Genomic DNA, 16,789 nt, shown 5'->3' on the forward strand with positions numbered 1-16,789 from the left:
TAACTTGTACCCTTCCATTGCTCACATTCAGGTAACTACTTTTTTCTTTTGCCTTTAGCACTTTATGGGGGTGGATGTGTTTTCTTGCTCTCTTCCCCATTTGTAGTTTCCCCCTCACATAACAGCCTCCATGCTGCTGCAAGATCTCTTCTCGAATACTCGGGCGTGGTTTAGGGACCATGTGTTTATATTGTTGTTGCCCACCTCCTGACTTTCCAGAACTCAGACTGATGCTTCTTCCCACAGCTGATGGTCAACAAACTCTGCAACTACATGCCCTACCCTACCAGTACCGAGCAGCACGCGCCTAACAAATGGCATGAAAGAATACTGATAAACTGCAACAGAAAACTAAATCAGGCACTGACATGTGCTGTTTAATACAGTCAAACCTGTAGAGCCCTCACCAGCCTGGGAGCATGTAACACACCACGCCACATACGGAGCTCTGGTTTCCACGTCTTTATTCGTCAGCATGCAACCATTTATAGAAGGCACTGCATCACAAACTTTATTAACCAAATCCAGCCACACCCATTATATTATGTAATCCTTGAAAGGAGTCTCCCAAGGTCCACTAGAGTGTTCATGCACATAAACTCAGGATACATTATCTCCCTCTTTGTTAAATAAAAAGTATGAACAAATATATACTGTTGGACTTGGGGGTCTCTAGTTGGCACAGGTATGCACTTGTGACAAATAGGGACCCTCGTCTCTAGTCAGGGTAAGGGGGTACACTCCCAAAATAACCCCTGCTCACCCCCTTGGTAGCTTGGCACGAACAGACAGGCTTATCTCAGAGGCAGTGTGTAAAGCATTTGCGAACACATACAGTAATCAAGTGACAACACTACAGATGGACACCACACAGGTTTTATATAAAAAATAAGTGTTCTTTATATAGATATACCACAAGACCATTAAACGACAAAAATACACAATACTGTTACTTTAGATGCTAGAATTTTGCTTAGTTCTCTTTAGTTCTTAAATGTGACACTTTAAGTCAATGTACCTTTTAGATGCTACACGCAGTGCAACGAAAGTGTTGCAACGATGTTGATGCGATGAAGATATTGGTGCAAAGAAATAAAGATGTGCAGATCTTCCAGATGCGATACGCTTCTCCGATATTGCGAGAAGACTCGATTCGATGCTTCAGCTGCAGCGGCGACACACTTTACGCGATGCGACGACAGCGGCCTTGGCAGCGGCACTCTTCTCTGACGTTGCAAGACGCTTCCGCTCGCTGCGATGCTGCAGTGGCGACATCCCTTTATGCGATGCGACGACAACAACTCCGATGGCGGCACGCTTCTCTGTGGATGTGAGGCGCTTTTCTTGATGCGGTGCAATGCGACAACTACGATGGCTGCGATGGCGACACGCTTCTTCCTCGATGCGAGACTCTTCTCTTGATGCGGTGCAATGTGTCAGCTACGATGGTTGCGATGGCGACACGCTTCTTCGGCGTTGCGAGACACTTCCTGGATGATGCGAGACGCTTCCGCTCGATGCAATCCTGCAGCGGCGACACACTTTACGAGATGCGACGACAACAGCTCCTACGGCGGCACGCTTCTCCTTCTTGAGTTGCGCTTCCAGCTCCTTGCGACACGCAGTCTCTCAGAAGGCCCAACAACAGCAGCAGGCACTTCCAAAGAACTCTGGGGAGCTGGGGGGTGAAGTCTGTTGTTCCTGAGACTTCAGCAGGAGGCAAGCTCTTTTACAAGCCCTTGGAGATCCTTCACAAGTTGAGCAAAAGTACACACAAACTTCCTTTCTCCTCTCTTTGGCAGTAGGCAACCACTGCAGGCCAATCCCCCAGTTTCAGGGATAGTTCCTCCTCAGCTTCTTCTTGGTTCCTGTCATCAGCAGAGGGTTCTTCTTGTTTTCCCAAAGTGATCTAAATTCTTGGGATCAGGGTCCCAATACTTATACCCCAAAATCCTTTGTCCTCTGAGGTCAGAGGGGTCTTTGCCTTGTTCAAACTGGTTCTGGTCAGTCCTGGAACACTTTGTTTACCTGACTCCTTCTTTTCCTTTCAGAGTGCAGGGCAGAGACATCAGACGCACCACAGGAGGTGGAGCCAGCATTGTGGAGGGAAGGCACAGCCCTATTCAGGTCTCAGGTGCAACTCCTTCCACCCATCTAGATGCAGATCTCTCTATTCACCACTGGGACACCTCACCTCACCCTGTCTCCTGGAATTCCCCAGCCCTGTCTCTCAAACTCCAGACAGGGAATACACAGCCTAGCAGAGGCAGGTTTGAATGGTTAGACAAGAAAATGCCTTCTTTCTAAAAGTGGCATTTTCAAACACAGAATGTTAAAACCATGCCACACACACCAGGGCATGTCCTACCTTATCCTTACAATGCACCCTGCCCTTGGGCCTACCATAGGGGTGTCTGATATGAAGAAAAGGGAAGGTTTAGGGACTGGCAAGTGGGTGCACTCGCCCAGTCACCATGACAGTACCAGACTGCACGCAGGCTCTGCAATGGCAGAACTTAGACACACTTTTACAGGCTGCTTCTGTGGGTGGCACAACCAGTGCTGCAAGCCCACCAGCAGTATTTGGATTTACCAGTACTGGGTACACCTGGTGCACTGTACTAGGGTCTGACAGGTAAACCAAACCAACCAATCATGGAATCACAAATCATACATCAATTTACAATAGGGAGCACTTGCACTGTGGCACTGGACAGCAGTGGTACAGTGCCCTGAGCAACTAACACCAGCAAAAACATATGAGGCAACAGCGAAAAATGGAAGGGAGACCCACGCCAATGTGCCAGGTCTAACACGTGTCCCCTCCAGCTGAAATGTGGGGAGAACTACCCTACCTCCTGGGAGTTCTCATCACTAAGGTGGACAATCTGGACAGACCATCAGCATTGGCGTGTTCTGTACCGGGTCGATGTTCCACCGTGAAATCCATCCCCTGTAGGGAAATGGACCACCTTAACAGCTTTGGATTCTCACCCCTCATTTGCATCAACCATCGGAGGGGCCTGTGGTCTGTCTGAACCCAGAAGTGATTCTCAAACAGGTATGGTCTCAGCTTCTTCAGGGCCCAGACCACAGCAAAAGCCTCACGCTCAATAGCACTCCACCTCTGTTCCTGTGAAAGTAACCTCCTACTGATAAAGGCTACAGATTGATCTAGGCCCTCCTCATTCATCTGTGATAGAACAGCCCCCTCACCATGCTCTGAAGCGTCTGTTTGCACTATGAACTCTTTGGAGACGTTGGGTGCCAAGAGCACGGGCGCTGTGCACATAGCAATTGTTAAGGCCTCAAAAGCTTTCTGACAGATGTCAGTCCAAATCACTTTCTTTGGCTGCTTCCTGGAAGTCAGCGCTGTCAAGGGTGCAATAATGTTGCCATACCCCTTGACAAACCTCCTGTAGTAACCCGTGAGTCCTAAGAAGGCTCTCACGTCTGTCTGGGTTTTGGGCGGCTCCCAAGCCAGGATGGTTTCAATCTTGGGCTGCAGGGGGGCCACCTGGCCGCTCCCTACCTGGTGTCCCAAGCACACCACGGAACCCTGCTCGATCTGGCACTTACTCGCCTTGATCGTGAGGCCCCCTCCGCAGTGCCATCAACACTACTCAGAGGTGGCGCAGATGTTCTTCCCAACTGGCGCTGAACACTGCGATGTCATCCAGGTAGGCGGCCCTGAACAAGTCCAGTCCAGCCAACACCTGGTTGACCAACCTCTGAAAGGTGGCAGGGGCATTCTTCATCCCAAAGGGCATCACCTGGAACTGGTAGTGCCCATCTGGTGTGGAGAATGCGTACCTCTCCTATGCCCCATCGGTCAAGGCGATCTGCCTGTACCCAGACGTTAAGTCAAACGTGCTGAGGTACCGTGAAGCCCCTTGCCGATCTATCAGCTCATCAGCTCTGGGGATGGGGTGTGCATCAGTCCTGGTGACTGCATTGAGCCCTCGGTAGTCCACACAGAACCGGAGTTCGGGTGTGGCACCCGGCGCGGCAGCCTTTGGGACCAAGACCACTGGGCTGGCCCAAGGACTGCTAGAGGACTCAATTACCCCTAGCACAAGCATCTTGGAGACCTCCTCTTTGATGCAAGCCCTTACCTTGTCAGTCACTCTGTAGGCCTTGTGCCTCACAGGTCTACTATCCCCAGTGTCCACCTCATGGACGCACCAATCAGTGACACCAGGGACCAGGGAGAACAGATCAGAAAACTGTCCCAGCAACTGGTGGCAGTCATTCTGTTGCTCAGGGGTCAGGGTGGAAGAGAGGTTGACACCATCCACTGACCCATCTTGCTCTCTGGCATCTGTTGCCAAGAGCATGCCCACTTGGCACCTCTCCAAGTGGGGCTTCAAGCGGTTGACATGCAGGACCCTCAAGGGGTTCCTGGGAGACCGCAAGTCCACCAAGTAGGTAACGTGACTCTTGCGCTCCACAACCTCCAAGGGGCCGGTCCACTTATCCTGGAGCGCACAGGGCTCCACTGGGGCCATGACCCACACCTTCTGTCCAGGCTGAAGCTCAACCAGAGTGGCATTCTGGTCGTTCCACCGCTTCATCTCCTCCTGGCTGGCTTCCACATTCGCCTCGACGAGTTGTCTGAAACACCTAGTCTGGGTCCTAAAGGCCAGCATGTAGCTATATACATCCTGGGGAGGTTTCCTGTGAGATTGCTCCCAGCCTTCTTTGACCAGACTTAGAGGTCCTCTCACTGGGTGTCCATAGAGAAGCTCAAAGGGACTGAACCCTAGAGATTTCTGTGGCACCTCACGGTAAGCAAAGAGCAGGCATGGTAAGAGGACATCCAACGTACGCCTCATAGGTTCCTCAAGACCCATTATCATGCCTTTTAGGGTTCAGTTGAATCTCTCAACCAACCCATTTCCTTGGGGGTGGTAAGGAGTGGTGAACTTATAGGTTACACCACACTCCTGCCACAGGGACTTCATATACTTAGATATGAAGTTAGTTCCCCGGTCAGACACTACCTCGCGAGGGAATCCCACTCTGGAGAAAATTCCCATTGGTGCTCGTCCCACCACGGGGGCCGTCACTGTCCTCAGAGGTATGGCTTCTGGGTACCGGGTGGCATGGTCCACCAAGACCAGGATGAACCTGTTGCCCATGGCTGTCTTGGGGTCCAGTGGCTCCACAATGTCAATACCCACCCGTTCAAAGGGGGTGCTGACTACAGGGAATGGCTGGAGAGGAGCCTTGCACTTCCTCCCACTCTTTCCACTTGCCTAGCAAGTCTGACATGTCCTGCAGTGAGTGTCTGAACTCCTGCGCATTTGGGGCCAATAAAAATGGGTGACAAGCCTTTCAAAGGTCTTGTCCTGCCCCAAATGTCCTGCCAATGGAACATCATGAGCCAGCCCCAGTAGGAAGGCTCTGAAGCGCTGGGGTACCACCAGCACACGGGCTGACCCAGGCTCAGCAACCTTAGGCTCTGTATACAGGAGATCATTCTCCCAGTAGATCCAATGTGACCCAGACTGATCACCTGCTGCCTGGTCTGCAGTCTGCTGCCGCAGACCCACAAGAGAAGGGCATTCTTTGTGCTCCTTGCAGAATTCCTTCCTGGAGGATCCTCCTTCTTGCTGCCAATGGGTCAGCTCAGGCAGGTCCCCCAGTTCGGCTACCAGTTCCTCTGTAGGATCCAGGGCATCCCCCTCAGGGTCTGCTCCCTCCTGGACCGTGGGAACTTCGGGGGCAGGTTTCCCATGCCCCCTGCCTCTACTCTTGACGGCAGGTACCTGGGCCTCCCTCTCAGGCTCCAGGTCCTCTTGAGCACCTTTACTTGCTGCCATTGACTGGGTGGTCACACACGCCCAGTCAGGTAAACCCAACATTTCTAGATGAGCACTTCGCTCCACCTTCGCCCAAGGGGAGCTCTCCAAGTCATTCCCTAACAAACAGTCAACAGGCATGGCAGGCCTCACAGCTACCTGAAGAGTACCAGAGACCCCCCCCCCACACTCAAAGGGAACCTGAGCCACCTTGCAGTGATTCTCTGTGTTGTCAGCAGCAACAACTGGGTAGAATGCTCCAGGGACAACCTGCTCTTGAGACACCAGGTGACACTTGACAGCTGTTACACTGTCTCCCGTATCTCTAAGAGCTTCCACTCTATGGCCATTGATGGTCACCCACTGCCTGTATTATTTAGTGTTATAAGGCAGCTGGGTCCTGGGGACCACCTCACAGTCTCCTAATGAGACAAGGGACATCTCTGTGGGACCTCACCCACCTTGGGCACCCATCTCCTCACCCAGGCCTACACTAGCCATCTGCCGGGGGGCTGCACCAGTGGGTGCTGGTTTTCCAAACAGGCGACACTTGGGTTCATTGGCAAAATGACCCAGTTCTCCACATTTGTAGCATTTTGGGGGCCCTCTTTGAACAGGTGGACCTGTCGGGCCCCTGACGGTTTCTGCGGGGGAGGCTGAGAACCTTTCCCTTGGTTCCATTGGGGATTACTTTCGGGCCTCCTATGGAACTCCCACTGTTTACCCTTGTCCCCCCACTCTTCTGCTGGGGACCCTGCCCACTCTTGGCTGAGTCGCCCACGTGACCCTTGTGGAACCTGGTACTGACCCAGCGGTCCGTCTCCTCAGCAAGCTTCCTAGGATTAGTCAGCCGGCTATCAATCAGGTGCTGGCGTAGCTCAGGAAAACAGTTAATTGACAAGTGCTCCCATGCAATTAAATCAAGAAGTCCCTGAATATCATCAACTTTGCTACCCTTCAACCAACCATCCAATGCTTTGCAGAAAAAAGTGACATATTCAACATAGGTACTGTTTGCTATCTTTGTGCAACCCCTGAACCTCTGTCTGTACATCTCAGGGGTCAAACCATATCTAGACATCAATGCATCTTTCATGTGGGGATAGGAATTATAGACATCAGAAGGCAAGTCTAGCAGTGTGTCCCGCCCCTCACTAAGGAACCGCCCCCACAACCCCGCTCCCCAATCCTTCTCAGGTACCCGGTGGGAAGACATGGCTACCTCATAGGCCTTGAACCACTGCCCAATATCATCATTTAAAAAAAATTCCTTCACCACATCCTTAGGGATGTACACTCTAGATTCCACAGGCATTGATGGTGTGCTGCCACCAGAGGGAGCAATATCTAAGCTTTTGGCTTTCAACACCAACTCCCGCAAAACCTTTTCATGTTCAAACTGTAGCTTCTTCTCTTCTAGGGCTAAATTTCTACTTTGCATTTCAAATTCTAACTGCCCACTTAACTTGAGCTTGGTCAGCTCCATTTCGTGCATCCTGCAATCTTTTCTATCTGCCAACTCCTCTGGAGATAGACGTTTACCAGAATCACTGCTACCGGCAGGGGAAGGGGTTCTCCTTCCTCTTGGACCCACTGGGCCCTTCTAGCTGCTCCTCTGCATTATCATCATCAGTGGCATTCCTTGCTTCTACCCAGGCCCTCAGCGCCTTGTAGAACTCTGCCTTATTTTTACATCCAGTAGTGGAAACATTAAATTTCTTGCAGAAGAATTTCAGCTGTTGTACTTTGTAGCTTTCCAGTTTCTCTGCTTCCCACCCCCACTCATTATCAACAAAGACTATGGATGCTGCTTTCTCCACCATGGTTAAGCTTGGCAGTACTCAAAAATAGAAAGTCCCAAAAATAAATCTACCAACAAGTATTGGTTGCGTTATAGTCTGCACTCACTAAGTAGTGTTCACCAATCACTGTACCGGAGTCACAAATGCAAGTCCAGAATCCTCACCGCTGACCACCAATGTTAGACTTGGGGGTCTCTAGTTGGCACAGGTATGCACTTTGTGAAAATTAGGGACCCTCGCCTCTAGTCAGGGTAAGGGGGTACACTCCCAAAATAACCCCTGCTCACCCCCTTGGTAGCTTGGCACGAGCAAACAGGCTTATCTCAGAGGCAGTGTGTAAAGCATTTGTGAACACAAACAGTAATCAAGTGACAGCACTACAGATGGACACCACACAGGTTTTATATCAAAAATAAGTATTCTTTATATAGATTTACCACAAGACCATTAAACGACAAAAATACATAATACTGTTACTTTAGATGGTAGAATTTTGCTTAGTTCTCTTTAGTTCTTAAATGTGACACTTTAAGTCAATGTACCTTTTAGATGCGACACCCAGGGCAACGAAAGTGTTGCAACGCTGTTGATGCGATGAAGATTTTGTTGCAAAGAAATAAAGACGTGAAGATCTTCCAGATGCGATACGCTTCTCCAATGTTGCGAGAAGACTCGATTTGATGCTTCAGCTGCAGCGGCAACACACCTTACGCGAAGCGGCCTTGGCAGCGGCACTCTCCTCCGACGTTGCGAGACGCTTCCGCTTGATGCGATGCTGCAGCGGCGACACCCCTTTACGCGACGCGACGACAACAGCTCCGACGGTGGCACACTTCTCCGTGGATGCGAGGCGCTTTTCTTGATGCGGTGCAATGCGACAACTATGATGGCTGCGATGGTGATACGCTTCTTCCTCGATGCGAGACTCTTCTCTTGATGCGGTGCAATGTGTCAGCTACGATGGCTGCGATGGCGACACGCTTCTTCGGCGTTGCAAGACACTTCCTGGATGATGCGAGATGCTTCCGCGCAATGCTGCAGCGGCGACACACTTTACGAGATGCAATGACAACAGCTCCGACGGCGGCACGCTTCTCCTTCTTGAGTCGCGCTTCCAGCTCCTTGCGACACGCAGTCCCTCAGAAGGCCCAACAACAGCAGCAGGCACTTCCAAAGAACTCTGGGGAGCTGGGGGGTGAAGTCTGTTGTTCCTGAGACTTCAGCAGGAGGCAAGCTCTTTTCCAAGCCCTTGGAGATCCAAGTTGAGCAAAAGTACACACAAAGTTCCTTTCTCCTCTCTTTGGCAGTAGGCAACCACTGCAGGCCAATCCCCCAGTTTCAGGGATAGTTCCTCCTCAGCTCCTTCTTGGTTTCTCTCCTCAGCAGAGGGTTCTTCTTGTTTTCCCAAAGTGATCTAAATTCTTGGGATCAGGGTCCCAATACATATACCCCAAAATCCTTTGTCCTCTAGGGGCAGAGGGGCCTTTGCCTTGTTCAAACCGGTTCTGATCAGTCCTGGAGCACTTTGTTTACCTGACTCCTTCTTTTCCTTTCAGAGTGCAGGGCAGAGACATCAGACGCACCACAGGAGGTGGAGCCAGCATTGTGGAGGGAAGGCACAGTCCTATTCAGGTCCCAAGTGCAAATCCTCCCACACATCTAGATGCAGATCTCTCTATTCATTACTGGGACACCTCACCCTGTCTCCTGGAATTCCCCAGCCCTGTCACTCAAACTCCAGACAGGGAATACACAGCCTAGCAGATGCAGGTTTGAATGGTTAGACAAGAAAATGCCTACTTTCTAAAAGTGGCATTTTCAAACACAGAATGTTAAAACCAACTTCACTAAAAGATGTATTTGATCATTCTGAGTTCAGGCATACTAAATTCGAATTTCTACCATGTTCCCTGAGTCAGTTAGGATTATAAGATGTAATAATCAAACTGCCCATTCTGGTCTTTGGAGAACAGGTAGCCTTGCAATAGTGAAAAACGAAAATGGCTGTAATTCACTATTAGAACATGCCACACACACCAGGGCATGTCCTACCTTATCCTTACAATGCACCCTGCCCTTGGGCCTACCATAGGGGTGTCTGATATGAAGAAAAGGGAAGGTTTAGGGACTGGCAAGTTGGTGCACTCGCCCAGTCAGCATGGCAGTACCAGACTGCACGCAGGCTCTGCAATGGCAGACCTTAGACACACTTTTACAGGCTGCTTCTGTGGGTGGCACAACCAGTGCTGCAAGCCCACCAGCAGTATTTGGATTTACCAGCCCTGGGCACTCCTGGTGCACTGTACTAGGGTCTGACAGGTAAACCAAACCAACCAATCATGGAATCACAAATCATACATCAATTTACAATCGGGAGCCCTTGCCCTGTGGCACTGGACAGCAGTGGAACAGTGCCCTGAGCAACAAACACCAGCAAAAACATATGAGGTAACAGAGCAAAATGGAAGGGAGACCCACGCCAATGTGCCAGGTCTAACATATAGACATTACAACTCTTCGAGCCTTCCAGGTCTACTTGTACGAGATAGAGGATGGGTGCCTTCATCTGACATCTCTAGAGAACAGTTGAATGCTTGTCTTGGGTAAATTTGCCTCACTCTGGTCTGGAGCTGATGAACATTGAGGCAAAGGTTTAAACCAAGTCCCTGGTTATGGATTTTCCAGGTTGTTGGGCAGTTATCATATGTCCTTTGCTTGCCACTACTCTTAGCGGTTCAGCATCAAATCAAGTTTCCGTCTTGCATGTCTATTTTTGCTGAACAAAAACTTGGTCTCCTTTCTCGAAAACCGTGTCTCAATTATGTCTACGCTTGTCAGCGTAGGCCTTCATTTTGCACTTGCAAAAGATGTCATTGACACAAATCTCATCCGGGTCTATTGACCGGCTGGTGGACCATTGAGGTATCTTCGTTCCACGAGCTCTCCCGAACGGCAAGGTGGCAGGACTGTCATAGAATGTGGAGTGGAACGGTAGGCATGAAGGGCTGGGTGCAGTGCAGACTTGAGGTTGATTCCTTCCAGTGAAATCGTTCAACAACGTCATGCGCCTAATGTTTGATGTTCAAATGATTAAGAAAGTCTTTGAACTCTCTGCTATTGAAGGGTGGACCGTTGTCACCCCATGTTGTGAAAATGTCATCCAGCCTTTCGATGACTCTGTCATGTGTGGTTGATGATAGGTCTTCCACTACAAGAAGACATGAGTACTCATTGACAAATACCATGAGATGATGTCTGCTGTTGAGAGGTCTGAAGAAATCAACAGCAATCCTCTCCCAAGCTTTCTTAGATAATCATCAACACGCGGTAACCCCATTTGATCCCTGAGGGGCCCTTTTAGTTGCAGCAATGCCATGATGTCCTTTGTGTACCTGTTCAATAACTTGCTGCTTTCTGGGATAACTATTCTTGCCCCTTGTAGTATGACACCATCATGTGCAACAGAGAATTCTTCAGAAACATTTGTGAATTTCTGGTATTCAACATCATATGTAAGAGGTCAACTATGCTTCCTCCAGAATTGTTTTGTAATAATTTCCTTGAGCTTAAGTATGTCTTTATCAATATTAGTAGCTGTCAGAATGTGATCAATAGAAGAGCTTCAGATCAACTTGACTTCACTTTGAAATTGATGTAGGCCTCATCCGCTTTGGACGTTGCACTATGACGCTGTAGCGGAACTTATGAAAAATAGTCTGCAGCGTTTAGATCTTTCCCCAGTTTGTGCACAATAGTGTAATCATAATCCTGCAGAAGCAACCCACAGCTCTCGATGTGAGTGGGCATCTTGGCTTTTGGATTCTGAAAATGGTGAGCAATGCTTTATGATCTGTGACAAGGGTGGAATGCTTTCCGTACAGAAACACTTGTAAGTGATCACACACCCATACTACCGCTAAGCTTTCTTTCTCTGGTTGAGAATAAGCATGTTCCGTCTGAGATAGACTCCAGCTAACATAGGCCACAATGTGTCTCTGAGCATCAGGTTGTCCATTATGTTGGTCAAGGATCGCTCCCAACCCCATGGAGCTTGCATCCACCACAATATCTATTTGCAATTTTGGATCAAAGTGAGCCATTTCAGTTGCATTTTCACTTGAGTGTTTTATTTTCTTGAAACTTCGGTCACATTCAGATAACCATTCAAATGGAACATTCCTGCTTGTTAGTTCTCCTAGGGTGAGATGAATGAAAACGTGGGTTTGCGATTTCCTAATAGCATATATTTGCGATTCGCTATTAGGAAATCTCAAACTGCAATGTACTACAGTCTGTTTAACATTGCTTGCAATTCCCAAATAGGTTGCACGGGACCTGCCTCATTAATATTCATGAGGCACGTTGTAATCTGAACCCATTGGGAATGGCCTGCACTCCCAGGGATGGTGGCATGCAGGGGTCAGCAGACCACAATGACTGTAATTGCTTTTTAAGTAAAGCATTTTTTATTTGTTTTTGTAATGCAGCTTGTTTTCCTTAAATGAAAACGGGATGAATTTCAAAAATAAAAATGAACAGCTACCTTTTCATTTTTTAAGAGCAGGAAGTGGTCCATGGGACCACTGCCTGCTCTAAATAAATGTTAGCGCCCACATTCACAAAAGGGATGGAGTCCCTTGGGGACCCCTTACCGTTTGCAAACTGGTTATCACCTCCTTCACGGAGTGGGTAAAATTTGAATGTTTCACTCACAGTGAAAAAGTACCAGGAGCTGCCATCCCCAAGAAGGATCGCAGCATGGTCACATCTTCTGGAGGGTAAGCAGATGACAATGCCTGTACCCTTTAGGTGTCAGAAGTCACCCCCTCTTCAGAGAAAATATGCCCAAAGAATTTAAGTCTGTTTCTGTGAAATTCGCACTTCTCATCATTTAGTGTGAGTCCTACATCAGCATGCAGACGGTACACTTGTGTGAGTGCTTTGCCATGTTCCTTTCATGTAGCCCCAAACAACAATATATCATCACTGTAATTAAAAGCATGTGTGACAGGCTGAATTATTTGATGAATGACATCTTGAAAGATTTCTGCAACTGACGACACACCTAAATGAAGTCATTTATATCTGAACAAACCAATATGGATTGAAAAAGTAGTAATATACCTACAGTTTTCTTCCAGTTCAAGTTGATGGTAACCTTTGTTCAGATCAAGGCTGGAGAAGACTTTGATGCTATTCAGCTGTGTGATCATGTCTGCAATGTGTGTACTTGGATGTCTTTCTCTTTCGATTGCTTTGTTGACCTGTCGCATATCAACACAAATGTGCACTGAACCTCCACTGTCCTTTTTGGCATCACCACAATCTGTGAAACCCACAGTATCGTACCAATAGAGCGTTCGATTATGTCATTCCTTAACAGTTTTTCTAGTTCTTTCTCAATGGCTTCCTGTAAGTGAAAAGCAATTTGACGGTGTCTGTGTGGAATGGAGCGAATATCTTCATTAATGTGAAGCTGCACCTTCATTGTCTTAAGTTTCTCAAGTCCATGAAACAATGTCGGGAATTGACTCACCATTTCAGAATGGGCATCAAGGTTTTATTTTCAATTAACTTTATTGGTTTTTGGGCAATGTTACATAACCAGTGTAGTGTGGAAGTCTCACTTTAGTACATAGTGTCAAGTTCCACTGCTCAGTTTCTATAAACAAAGATATAGATAGGAATTTCAAATGCAGTACAGGTGAATCACATGTTATTCACAGCAGTATTTGGCAAATTGGAAATAATCAAACAAGAAACATGTTTTACAGGATCTGGTCTGACATGAACAAGTAAGTAAGATCCCAGGATGACATCAATAATAGTTACAACTAAGCATCATTGGTAATATGAGTCAGGCAGCTGTCCATATAACAACCCCAAACAGTTTTTTTTAAATAAAACTAACCCCCCAACTTACCCTCGCTCTTGTGCATAGTCTCCGTTGCTGATACAACATAATGCCATGATAAGTGGTGTGGGGGTGCCCGTGAAATAACCCTCCATAATCTAAGGTGTTTCTATTACTCATTTCAACCATGTTAGATTGTATATAGTACTTCATGTGGGCCCGCCTCTGGGGGTGGCCGGACCCTATGGCTTCCTCAAATTGGACAGCATGGCCAACCAAACTCGCAGGCCATTCTCAAGCGTGTCATCTTTACACGTGTCACATGCGTACCACTTCCGCAATCGCTCACTCAGAAACATCGTTCAACCATGCCAGATATGTAGGGGGTATTGGGCTAAGCCATCTTTTCGCTATACGGCTCTACACAAAGACCAAGCTGAGGCAACAAACTTTCTACAAAATTCTTTTGAACAGGAGGAGGAAGCAGGCCCAGTAACACCTGATGGATCTCCAGTGGCACTGCCCAACCTGAAGCCCTATTCAGATTAGGTAAAATGTCCTGTCAGAATGGGTATAGGAAGTGGCATGACCATATCATGCATATGAAGTGGGCTGTTGGGCCCCATAGCATGCACAGCAGTCAGATTGGGTAGGGTATATAGCGTGCATGGTCTGCAGGGTAAGATATGTTTGATTTATAAAGTTATATTGCAGGAGCTTGAATCGTGCATTGGAGCTAACCGTCCGCACTCCCTTGTATATTTTTGGCAATTACTTAGCCGCAAGAGGATCTCCCAGTATTTCCTCCCATTTGGTCTGTACATTGAGTGGCAGGAGTGGCAGATAATCTCAGAGCGTCCTATATATATGGGAGATTAGTCTACGGCAATGGGCATTCAAGTTTTAGTTAAGAGAAATCAGTCCTATGTCAGCAGCAGCATTGAAACTTAATAAACACACACTCAACAAAGTACCTGGGAGTACATGAATCGGCGCTTGCACTATTGTTTTCTTGTGCTGCATGGTCTCCACAAAGAATCCCTTGCTCCGCAAGGATGTAGTGTCATGATCTCGCCCGCTTCCTCGCTCCCGACGAACGGAAGCGAGGCTTTCCACTGTACGAGACTCCTCCACCCTACCGGCTCCAAACAGAGTAGCGGTCTAGTGTCTGAGATCGACTCTGCCACTGTCATTGGCCGGCCCGCACTTCTGGCGGGTTGCGTACTTTAATCCCACAGACGCCCACGCCTGCGCTTCGGATTCTTCCACGGAGCTTCGCCGGATACGCAGGAGCGTAGCGAAGGCTCTACCCGCAACCAGACCTTCCGTCTGGACCGCGCATGGGCGCCTACAGCTGCTGCTTACCGGGACTCGTGTAGAATCTCCCTCGCCTTTGTTTACCCTCCCAGCGCAGGAGCGCTGTCATCGTTGCTTCTCCGCGACTCGTGCGACGGCACGGAGTCGTACTCTCCTAACCCCCTCAGCGCATGCACGCTTTCACCCTTGGCCATTACCACGACTCGTGCGACGGCACGGAGTCGTACTCACCTTGCCCCTCCTTCACAAGCGCAGGAGCGCTTCCACCCTTGGTCACCCACGAGCACTTCACCACGGACCTTTCCACGATTCACCGTACCCACAGTGAACAGCGCAGGAGCGTAAGCTTCTGTCACACTGAAGCCTTCTCTCGCTTCAAACACTGGAGTGCTTGACGACTTGCCTCATCTTCCCTGCGCAGGAGCGCCACCTTTCAGGTAACAATTGCAGGGAGCGATAGCCAGGGTGTTAGTGATTGCGTACCAGTGCTTGTGTCTCCTTCCCTTCCCTGGCACCGCGCTTACCCCTATCCTTTCTGTCATCATTAGGTGGGATTCGCGCCAGACCCAAGACCCCGAAAAATCACGGGAGGTGCCCCATCACGACACCTCACCCTCACCTGCTTCTTGGCAGCCTCCCCCAGTTCCCTCTCTGGCCTGGTTAGTGCACTCGGTCCTTCCAGGAGGAAAAGGGTCCAGGAGGGGGTTGTCCTTGTCATCCCTGTGGGATTTCTCCACAACAGCAAGGTAAGAATTGTGGGGACCGGACAGAATCCGAAGCCCACGTATATATATCCCACCCGGGTAACATGGACAACCCCGACGTTACCTTGCAGGACATAGCGGCCATGTTGGTTAGCATCCAAACCGAGAATCGTAGTCTGAGACACGACCTAACCACCCTACAAGGTCAAATAGGTGCGGGGAACATAGGGCCCTGGGGTCCCTCTTCCACACGCCCCCGGCAAGAAGGAATACTAAGGCCTCCTACATTCAATCCGGGGGGCCCCCCGCCATCTCTCTCGACTGCTTCCGCCCCCATTCAGGTCATAGCTCAACCCACCGCCCAGCTGGCCGCACCAGAACGTTTCTATGGGGATAGCGCGAAATATAGTATATTCCTTAACCAATGCCATCTGCACTTCATGGCCAGAGCATCGGCCTTTCCTGATGACGCCTCCAAGGTCGCATTCGTCCTATCGTATTTGGGAGGCGACGCCGCGCAGTGGTCCATTCCATTGGTAGAGAACGACGAACCTCTTCTATACAACTTTCCGGTTTTTAAGGAAACCATGCGTCGTATGTTTGCCCGCCATACATTCGTGCAAGCGGCAGACAATGAACTACTCAATCTAAAACAAGGCAACACCGACCTACTACATTACATTACCACCTTCAACCGTCTAGTGGTGGAAGCCCGTTGGCCAGATTCGAAACAAGTGTCGGTGTTCTATAGGGGCCTAGGTGAAGAGTTGAAAGACCTCATTTCGCAAATGACCGACCCACCAGAAGAGATAGGCCCATTCATAGACATGGTAGTAAAACAGAACTATCGCCTACTAGAGCGGAGAACAGAAAAAACCAAAGGAGGAGAGGCCAGAGTCCCTGTGTATAGAGACATACCAAAACCCCGTGATAACCCTGAGCCTATGCAGATTGGGGGGATCCGTGCCCCCTTGACAAAAGAAAAAAAGGAAAAAAGCCGGAAACAGAATCTATGCCTCTATTGTGGCAAAAGCGGCCATTTCGTGCGGGAGTGTCCTGCAAAACCCCGCCAACCCAGAGAGAGGACTTCGGCAGTTCTCCCGATCACCCGAGGAGACAGGTTGGGAAACGGGACATCCCAGTAGCGAACGGGGTCTGTCTACTGGGACTGTTGGCAGAGGAAAAACAGACCCCAACCCTTTGTGCCAACCACAATCACATGGGCTTGCCGGTTGTCTTGCACTCATCGATAGGCCCATCATGGCACGTCGTAGCCTTGATTGACTCAGGAGCAACCGGAAACTTCAT

The 16,789-nt window shown here is 49.1% G+C and overlaps 1 protein-coding gene across 5 annotated transcripts in view; it reads right to left on the bottom strand.

The window, feature by feature from the left end:
* The window catches only part of TBX4 (T-box transcription factor 4), a 722,013-nt gene that overhangs the window by 170,509 nt on the left and 534,715 nt on the right, over window positions 1–16,789 (bottom strand). The window lies entirely within an intron of this gene.

Source organism: Triturus cristatus, chromosome 3_2, assembly GCF_964204655.1.
Source record: "Triturus cristatus chromosome 3_2, aTriCri1.1, whole genome shotgun sequence".
NCBI classification, from domain to species: Eukaryota; Metazoa; Chordata; class Amphibia; order Caudata; family Salamandridae; genus Triturus; species Triturus cristatus.